The following is an 11,271-nucleotide window of genomic DNA, read 5'->3' on the forward strand; positions in this document are numbered from 1 at the left end:
CTGTCACCTTCTTAAAATGCTTCCTATTTTGTTTCGTTTTTTGCTTTTTCAGTTTGTTAAAGGTTTATTTCTTTGAGAGAGAGAAAGAGAGAGAGTGCGTGCAAGTTAGCGGAGGGGCCGAGGGAGAGAGAGTCCTCAAACAGACTCCCCGCTGAGCACAGAGCCCAGCGTAGGGCTCGATCCCAGGATCCTGAGGTCATGACCCGAGCCAAAATCAAGAGTCAGCTGCTTCACCCACTGAGCCAGGAACCCCAAAATGCCTCATATTTTATGAACATTTTGCCCTGGGACCTGCAGACAATGTGGCCAATCTTGTGAGAAGGTTTCTAAGAACCCAAACAAGTTGATTGGGGTCATCACTACTCCTTCACTACTACCCACTCACTACTCCTTCGGGTTGATGTTTGATGTGTTCGTATTAATGCCATTTGTGTACCACCAGGCAGAAAACACCTCAAAGCAGCCAGCGTCACCGAGACGAGAGCTCCTCAGCCTGACTTGCTTGATATTCCTCCTCAGAACAATAGTGGATGATAGTTATCCACACCATCTACCGCTGTCATGACATAGAAAGGAATGGCCCAGCTCCACTCTGGCAACCAAGGTAGTGGCCTCATCCTTAATCCCCACGGGATGGCACTGTGCGGTTGCCATTACTGGAGATCGGTGTAGCTCATGGTTCCTTTGAAGTGATTCCTTCTGTTTGTCTTATTGCTCTCTGTTGTTCACTCAACAACCATTTATTGTTAGTTATTATGTGACAGATGGAGTGTTCCCTCTCTAACCCACCCACCAAGAGCTTACTACGCCCTAACTACCCTTCAAAATAAAGGAGCCCAGCAGAGAAAGTCCTGGAATGAGCAGGAAGGAAGGAGTGGCCCTCCACAGTGTTTCACACTCCTCTCCCCACCCACTTTTCAAAGCAAATTCAAAGTCAAACTACCTTGTCTCCTGTGGCGAGCTCACAGTTTGAAAAGTAGCAATTTATCTTGCAGTTCGAATGTAAAACCTCACTATGAATTTCCACATTGGAATCTAGAGACAACTATGCCTCCTCCTTGGCACCAGTGTGGAAGGGCAGTACGAAAACCATGAAGCTAATCACTTGACATCATGGAAGACAGAAGGAATCCGAGTATGAATACCCATTTCCAGTACATTCTCAAGGTAAAAAACAGAATGGAAATGAATTTCCCCATTCACACAGCACGTCCCCAACTTCTTCTCTCCTCCACCAATGGCAATAGTTCCGTGTACATTCTCCTAGCCCTCCCTCTTTACATGGAAAGTCATATGCATGCATGTATATGTGTGTATACACACACACATACACACACACACACACATATCTTACATCTGATTTTTATAATGTATAACATGAAATTTTCTTTCTTTCTTTATTTTTATTAACATATAATGTATTGTTTGTTTCAGGGATACAGGTCTGTGATTCATCTGACTTACACAATTCACAGCACCCACCATAGCACATACACTCCCCCAGTGTCTATAACCCAGCCACCCTATCCCTCCCACCCCACCACCACCCTCCCACAGCAACCTTCAGTTTGTTTCCTGAGATTTAGAGTCTCTTATGGATTGTCTCTGTCTATGATTTCACCTTGTGAAGTCATTCATTCATTTTTCTCTCTCTTACCCTATGATCCTATGTCTTATTTCTCAAATTCCTCGTCTCAGTGAGATCATATGATAATTGTCTTTCTCTGATTGACTTATTTCACTCAGCATAATCCCCTCTAGTTCCATCCACGTCATCACAAATGGCAAGGTTTCATTTCTTTTGATGGCTGCATAGTATTCCACTGTGTATATACACCACATCTTCTTTATCCATTCATCTGTTGATGGACATCTAGGTTCTTTCCATAGTTGGCTATTGTGACATTGCTGCTATAAACATTTGGGTGCATGTGCTCCTTCGGATCACTACATTTGTATCTTTAGGGTAAATATTTAGTAGTGTGATTGCTGGGTCATAGGGTAGCTCTATTTTCAACTTTTTGAGGAGCTTTCACACTGTTTTCCAGAGTGGCTGCACCAGCTTGCATTCCTACCAACAGTGCAGGAGGGTTCCCCTTTCTCTGCATCCTTGCCAATATCTGTCGTTTCCTGACTTATTAATTTTAGCCATTCTGACCGGTGTGAGGTGATATTTCACTGTGGATTTGATTTGTATTTCCCTGATGCTAAGTGATGTGGAGCACTTTTTCATGTGTCTGTTGGCCATTTGGATGTCTTCTTTGCAAAAATGTCTGTAACATGAAATTTTCTATCTTAACCATGTTTAAGTGTACAATTCAGTGGATCAGCACCACCATCCATTTCCAGAACTCTTCCCATCCTGCAAATTGAAATTTTATAGCCCTTAAAAGGTACCTCCTCATTCCTCCCTCTCCCAGCCTCTGGAGAGCACTGCTCAGCTTTCTGTCTCTATTATTTCGACTGCTCCAAGTACCTCATATGTCTCTGTTCATTTGAACAACTATAATGGAACACCATGGACTGGGAAGATGATATATTCCTCATCATTCTCAAGGCTAGTAGTCTAAGATCAAGACTCCAGCAGACTAGATATCTAGAGAGGGCCTGCTTCCTGGTTCATAGATGGCTGTCTTATCTCTGTGTCCTCACAAAGTGGAAAGGTCAAGGCAACTCTCTGGGGTCTTTTTTATAAGGACACTAATCCCATTCACGAGGACTCCACCCTCATGACCTAATCACTTCCCAAAGGCCCAACCTTCAAACACCATGACAATGGGGATTAGGTTTCAACATATGAATGTAGGAGAGACACAAACACTGGTCTATAGCATCATATAAGTGGAATCCTATAAAATTTGTCTTTGTGACTGGTTTATTTTACTTAGCATAATGTCTTGGAGGTTTTTCTAGCATATACCAGAATTTCTTTCCTTTTTAAGACTGCTTAATAACCCATTGTATTTCTATACCACACTTTGCTTATCCATTCACATACAACTTTTAAATTAAAAAAAAAATGTAATGGGACCACAATGATGTAATATTCTGAATCTTACTTTTTTTACTTAATGACATCTATTTCATTCTAGTTTATGTAGATTGATGCAATTCTTTTATAATGGTAGGAATCCAAGACAATTGGATTTTTGGCTTGGGTAATTGGGTACCATTTACTTTGAAGGGGAAATTGAAGGAGAATCAAATTTTTCAGGAAAAAAAACTAATAATCTCATTAATTATCTAACTAGAAATATCAAAGTTGTTTATGCAAGTCTGGATCTTCAGAAAGATGTCTGGGCAAGAATCACAGGTTTTGGAAACCTCCATAAGTGAACGGTATTTAAACCAGAAGATCAGTGGGATCACCTGGGCAGAGCGTAGATGGAGAAGAGAAAAAGTCCAGGAGGAGTGCCTGGCTGGCTCAGTTGGTAGAGTGTGTGACTCTTTTTTTTTCTCATTTTATGGTTTTTTTTTTTAAACATATAATGTATTATTTGCCCCAGGGGTATAGGTCTGTGAATCATCAGGCTTACACATTTCACAGCACTCACCATAGCACATACCCTGCCCAATGTCCATCACCCAGCCACCCTATCCCTATCCCCATCATACCCCAGCAACCCGCAGTTTGTTTTCTGAGATTAAGAGTCTCTTATGGTTTCTCTCCCTCCCGATCCCATCTTGTTTCATTTTTTCCCTCCCTATCCCTCATGACCCCCTGCCCTGACTCTCAAATTCCTCATATCAGAGAGATCATATGATAATTGTCTTTCTCTGATTGACTTATTTTGCTCAGCATAATACCCTCTAGTTCCATGCATGTCATTGCAAATGGCAAGATTTCATTTCTTTTGATGGCTGCATAGTATTCTATTGTATATATATACCACATCTTCTTTATCCATTCATCTGTTGATGGACATCTATGTTCTTTCCATAGTTTGGCTATTATGGACATTGCTGCTATAAGCATTTGGGTTCACATGCCCCTTCAGATCACTATGTTTGTATCTTTAGGGTAAATACCCAGTAGTGCAATTGCTGGATCATGGCGTAGCTCTATTTTCAACTTTTTGAGGAAACTCCATGCTGTTTTCCAGAGTGGCTGCACCAGCTTGCATTCCCACCAACAGTGCAGGAGGGTTCCTCTTTCTCTGCATCCTTGACAACATTTGTCGTTCCCTAACTTATTAATTTTAGCCATTCTGACTAGTGTGAGGTGGTATCTCAATGCAGTTTTGACTGTATTTCCTTGATGCTGAGCACTTTTTCATGTGCCTGTTGGCCATTTGGATATCTTCTTTGCAGAAATATCTGTTCATGTATCTGCACATTTCTTGATTGGATTATTTGTTCTTTGGGTGTAGAGTTTGGTAAGTTCTTTATAGATTTTGGATACTAGCCCATCATCTGAATCATCATTTGTGAATATCTTCTCCCATTCTATCGGTTGTCTTTTGGTTTTGTTGACTGTTTCCTTTGCTGTGCAAAAGCTTTTGATCTTGATGAAGTCCCAAGAGTTCATTTTCGCCCTTGCTTCCCTTGCCTTTGGCAATGTTTCTAGGAAGAAGTTGCTGCAGCTCAGGTTGAGGAGGTTGCTGCCTGTGTTCTCCTCAAGAATTCTGATGGATTCCTGTCTCACACTGAGGTCTTTCATCCACTTTGAGTCTACTTTTGTGTGTGGTGTAAGGAAATGGTCCAGTTTCATTATTCTGCATGTGGCTGTCCAATTTTACCAACATCATTTGTTGAAGAGGCTGTCTTTTTCCATTGGATATTCTCTCCTGCTTTGTTGAAGATTAGTTGACCATAGAGTTGAGGGTCCATTTCTGGGCTCTGTATTTGTTCCATTGATCTGAGTGTCTGTTTTTGTGCCAGTACCATACTGTCTTGATGATGAGAGCTTTGTAATAGAGCTTGAAGTCTGGAATTATGATGCCACTAACTTTAGTTTTCTTTTTCAACATTTCTCTGGCTTTTTGGGGTCTTTTTTGGTTCCATATAAATTGTAGGATTATTTGTTCCATTTCTTTGGGAAAAATTGATGGTATTTTGATAGGGATTGAATTAAATGTGTAGATTGCTTTAAGTAGCATAGACATTTTCACAATATTTGTTCTTCCAATCCATGAGCATGGAATGTTTTCCCATTTCTTTGTGTCCTCTTCCATTTCTTTCACGAGTACTTTATAGTTTTCTGAGTACAGATTCTTTGTCTCTTTGGTTTGTTTATTCCTAGGTATCTTATGGTTTGGGGTGCAAATGTAAATGGGATCGACTCCTTAATTTCTCCTTCTGTCTTGCTGTTGGTATATAGAAATGCAACTGATTTCTGTGCATTGATTTTATATCCTGACACTTTACTGAATTCCTGTATAAGTTCTAGCAGTTTTGGAGTGGAGTCTTTTGGGTTCTTGACATAAAATATTATATCATCTGCAAAGAGTGAGAGTTTGACTTCTTTCTTACCAATTCAGATGCCTTTTCTTCCTTTTTTGTTGTCTGATTGCTGAGGCTAGGACTTCCAGTACTATGTTGAATAGCAGTGGTGATACTGAACATCACTGCCATGTTTCTTACCTTAGGGGAAAAGCTATCGGTTTTTCTCTATTGGGAATGATATTCACTATGGGTTTTTCATAGATGGCTTTGATGATATTGAGGTATATACTGTCTATCCCTACACTTTGAAGAGTTTTGATCAAGAAAGGATGCTGTAATTTGTCAAATGCTTTTTCAGCATCTACTGAGAGTATCATACAGTTCTTGTTCTTTCTTTTATTAATATATTGTATCACATTGATTGATTTGCAGATGTTGAACCAACCTTGCAGCCCGGGAATAAATCCCACTTGATTGTGGTAAATAATCCTTTTAATGTACTGTTGGATCCTATTGGTTACTATTTTGGTGAGAATTTCACATCTGTGTTCATCAAGGATATTGGTCTGTAATTCTCCTTTTTGATGGGGTCTTTGTCTGGTTTTGAGATCAAGGTAATGCTGGCCTCATAAAATGAGTTTGGAAGTTTTCCTTCCATTTCTTTCTTTTTTTTTTTTTTGCCATGCATATTTTTATTTTATTTTTTTATTTATTTCTTTTCAGTGTAACAGAATTCATTGTTTATGCACCACACCCAGTGCTCCATGCAATATGTACCCTCCATAATACCCACCACCTGGCTCCCCCAACCTCCCACCCCCCGCCACTTCAAACCCTTAGGTTTTTTTTCAGAGTCTATAGTCTCTCATGTTTCATCTCCCCTTCCAATTTCCCTCAACTCCCTTCTCCTCTCCATCTCCCTTTGTCCTCCATGTTATTTGTTATGCTCCACAAATAAGTGAAACTATATGATAATTGACTCTCTCTGCTTGACTTATTTCACTCAGTATAATCTCATCCAGTCCCGTCCATGTTGATACAAAAGTTGGATATTCATCCTTTCTGATGGAAGCATAATACTCCATAGTGTATATGGACCACATCTTCCTTACCCATTCATCCACTGAAGAGCATCTTGGTTCTTTCCACAGTTTGGCGACTGTGGCCATTGCTGCTATAAACATTGGGGTACAGAAGGCCCTTCTTTTCACTACATCTGTATCTTTGGGGTAAATACCCAGTAGTACAAAGCTCTATTTTTAATTTCTTAAGGAATCTCCACACTGTTCTCCAAAGTGGCTATACCAACTTGCATTCCCACCAACAGTGGAAGAGGGTTCCCCTTTCTCCACATCCTCTCCAACACACGTTGTTTCCTGTCTTGCTAATTTTGGCCATTCTAACTGGTGTAAGGTGGTATCTCAATGTGGTTTTAATTTGAATCTCCCTGATGGCTAGTGATGATGAACATTTTTTCATGTGTCTGATAGCCATTTGTATGTCTTCACTGGAGAAGTGTCTGTTCATGTCTTCTGCCCATTTTTTGACATGATTATCTGTTTTGTGTGTGTTGAGTTTGAGAAGTTCTATATAGATCCTGGATATCAACCTTTTGTCTGTACTGTCATTTGCAAATATCTTCTCCCATTCCGTGGGTTTCCTCTTTGTTTTGTTGACTGTTTCCTTTGCTGTGCAGAAGCTTTTGATCTTGATGAAGTCCCAAAAGTTCATTTTTGCTTTTGTTTCCTTTGCCTTTAGAGACATATCTTTTTTTTTTAAGATTTTATTTATTTATTTGACAGACAGAGATCACAGGTAGTCAGAGAAGCAGGCAGAAAGAGACAGAGGAGGAAGCAGGTTCCCTGCTGAGCAGAGAGCCTGATGTGGGGCTCGATCCCAGGACCCTGGGATCATGACCCTAGCCGAAGGCAGAGGCTTTAACCCACTGAGCCACCCAGGCGCCCCTTGGAGACATATCTTGAGAGAAGTTGCTGTGGCTGATATCGAAGAGGTTACTGCCTATGTTCTCCTCTAGATTCTGATGGATTCCTGTCTCACATTGAGGTCTTTTATCCATTTCAAGTTTATCTTTGTGTACAGTGTAAGAGAATGGTCAAATTTCATTCTTCTACATATAGCTGTCCAATTTTCCCAGCACCATTTATTGAAGAGACTGTCTTTTTTCCACTGTATATTTTTTCCTGCTTTGTTGAAGATTATTTGACCATAGAGATGAGGGTCCACATCTGGGCTCTCTACTCTTTTCCACTGGTCTATGTGTCTGTTTTTATGCCAGTACCATGCTGTCTTGGTGTTCACAGCTTTGTAGTAAAGCTTGAAATCAGGTAATGTGATGCCACCAGTTTTGTTTTTCTATTTCAACATTTCCTTGGCAATTCAGGGTCTCTTCTGATTCCATACAAATTTTAGGATTATTTGATCCAGCTCTTTGAAAAATACCAGTGGAATTTTGACCGGAATGGCATTAAAAGTATAGATTGCTCTAGGCACTATAGACATTTTAACAATGTTTTTTCTTCTGATCCAAGAACATGGAATGGTCTTCCATCTTTTTGTGTCTTCTTCTGTTTCTTTCATGAGTGTTCTGTAGTTCCTCGAGTACAGATCCTTTCCCTCTTTGGTTAGGTTTATTCCCAGGGATCTTATGGTTCTTGGTGCTATAGTAAATGGAATAGATTCTCTAATTTCCCTTTCTGTATTTTCACTGTTAGTGTCTAAGAAAGCCATTGATTTCTTTACATTGACTTTGTATGACTTTGTATTGACTTTTTGCCACATTGCTGAATTGCTGTATGAGTTCTAGTAGTTTGGGGGTGAAGTCTTTTGAGTTTTCCATATAAAGTATCATGTCATCTGCGAAGAGAGAGAGTTTCACTTCTTCATTGCCAATTTGGATACCTCTTATTTCTCTTTGTTGCCTGATTGCTTTTGCTAGGACTTCTAATACTATGTTGAACAAGAGTGGTGAGAGTGGGCATCCTTGTCATATTCCTGATCTCAACAGGGAGACTGTGAGCTTTTTCCCATTGAGGATGATATTTGCTGTGGGTCTTTCATAGATAGATTTTATGAAGTTCAGGAATGTTCCCTGTATCCCTATACTTTGAAGCATTTTAATCAGGAACAGATGCTGGATTTTATCAAATGCTTTTTCTGCATCAATTGAGAGGACCATGTGGCTCTTCTCTCTTCTTATATTGATTTGTTCTATCACATTGATTGATTTGCGAATGTCGAACCATCCTTGTAACCCAGGGATGAATCCCACCTGGTCATGGTGGATAATCTTTTTAATGTGCTGTTGGATCCTATTTGCTAGGATCTTGTTGAGAATCTTAGGATCCATATTCATCAGTGATATTGTTCTGAAATTCTCCTTTTTTGTGAGGTCTTTGCCTGGTTTGGGAATCAGGGTAATGCTGGCTTCGTAATAAGAGTCTGGAAGTTTTCCTTCTGCTTCAATTTTTTGAAACAGCTTCAGGAGAATAGGTGTTATTTCTTTTTTGAAAGTTTGGTAGAATTCCCTAGGGAATCTGTCAGGTCCTGGGCTCTTGTTTTTTGGGAGGTTTTTGATCACTGCTTCAATCTCATTACTAGATATTGGTCTATTCAGGTTGTCAATTTCTTCCTGGTTCAATTTTGGGAGTTTATAGTTTTCCAGGAATGTATCCATTTCATCTAGGTTGCTTAAGTTATTGGCATACAACTGTTGATAATAACTTCTGATGATTGTTTCTATTTCCTTGGTGTTAGTTGTGATCTCTCCCTTTTCATTCAGAATTTTATTAATTTAAGCTTTCTCTCTTTTCTTTTGGATTAGTGTGGCCAATGGTTTATCGATCTTATTGATTCAAAAAACCAGCTTCTAGTTTCATTGATACATTCTACTGTATCTCTAGTTTCTATCTCATTGATCTCTGCTCTAATCTTGATTATTTCCCTTCTTGTGTGTGGAGTTGATTTAATTTGTTGTTGATTCTCCAGTTCTTTAAGGTATAGAGACAGCTGGTGTATTCTGGATTTTTCAACTTTTTGAGGGAGGCTTGGATGGCTATGTATTTCTCCCTTATGACTGTCTTTGCTGTATCCCATAGGTTTTGGACCGAAGTGTCTTCATTCTCATTGGTTTCCATGAATTGTTTAAGTTCTTCTTTGATCTCCTGGTTGATCCAAGCATTCTTAAGAAAGGTGGTCCTTAGCTTCCAGGTGTTTGAGTTCCTTCCAAACTTTTCCTTGTGATTGAGCTCCAGTTTCAAAGCATTGTGATCTGAGGATATGCAGGGAATAATCTCAGTCTTTTGGTAACAGTTGAGCCCTGATTTGTGACCCAGTATGTGGTCTATTCTGGAGAAGGTTCCATGTGCACTTGAGAAGAATGAGTATTCTGTTGTTTTAGGGTGGAATGTTCTGTATATATCTATGAGGTCCATCTGGACCAATGTGTCATTCAATGCTTTTGTTTCTTTATTGATTTTCTGCTTGGATGATCTGTCTATTACTGAGAGAGGCATGTTAAGATCTCCTACTATTAATGTATTCATATCAATATAACTCTTTATCTTGATAAATAGTTTTCTTATGTAATTGGCTGCTCCCATATTGGGGACATAGATATTTACAATTGTTAGATCATCTTGGTGGATAGTACCTTTAAGAATTATGTAGTGTCGGGCACCTGGGTGGCTCTGTGGATTAAAGCCTCTGCCTTTGGCTCAGATCATGATCCCAAGGTCCTGGGATCAAGCCCCACATCAGTCTCTCTGCTTGGCGGGTAGCCTGCTTCCTCCTCTCTCTCTCTCTGCGTGCCTCTCCACCTACTTGTGATCTCTGTCAAATAAATAAATAAAATCTTAAAAAAAAAAAAAAGAATTATGTAGTGTTGGGGCGCCTGGGTGGCTCAGTGGGTTAAGCCTCTGCCTTCGGCTCGGGTCATGATCTCAGGGTCCTGGGATCAAGCCCCGCGTTGGGCTCTCTGCTCAGCAGGGAGCCTGCCTCCTCCTCTCTCTCTGCCTGCCTCTCTGGCTACTTGTGATCTCTGTCTGTCAAGTAAATAAATAAAATCTTAAAAAAAAAAAAAGAAGAAGAAGGACTTAAAAAAAAAAAAGAATTATGTAGTGTCCTTCTGTATCTCTGACTACAGTCTTTAGTTTAAAATCTAATTTATCTGATATGAGAATCACTATCCCGGCCTTCTTTTGAGGCCCATTGGCATGAAAGATGCTTCTCCATCCCTTTACTTTCAGTCTGGGTGTATCCTTAGGTTCGAAATGGGTCTCTTGTAGATGACATATGGATGGGTCCTGTCGTTTTATCCAATCTGCAACCCTGTGTCATTTTAGGCTATTCACATTGAGAGTGATTATTGATAGATACGTTTTTATTGACATTGTGTTACCTTTGAAGTCTTTCTGTCTGTAGATTGTCTCCATATTTCTGTTCAATGATATTCTTAGGATTTTTCCTCTTTTATAGAACCCCCCTTAATATTTCCTGCAGTGTCGGCTTGGTGGTCGCATACTCTTTTAAGCCTTGCCGGTCTTGGAAACTCTTTATCTCTCCATCCATTTTGAATGTCAGTCTTGCTGGATAAAGTATTCTTGGCTGCATGTTCTTCTCATTTAGTGCCCTGAATATATCTTGCCAGCCCTTTCTGGCTTGCCAGGTTTCTGTGGACAGGTGTGACGTTATTCTGATGGGCTAAAAATATGGAACGCTTCACGAATTTGCGTGTCATCCTTGCGCAGGGACCATGCTAATCTTCTCTGTATCATTCCAATTTTTTAGTATATGTGCTGCCAAAGCGAGCACCCATTTCTATTTTTTTAACAGTTTCAGGAGAATAGGTATTAATTCTTCTTTAAATGT

This window comes from Martes martes, assembly GCF_963455335.1.
Source record: "Martes martes genome assembly, chromosome: 12".
Taxonomy (NCBI): Eukaryota; Metazoa; Chordata; class Mammalia; order Carnivora; family Mustelidae; genus Martes; species Martes martes.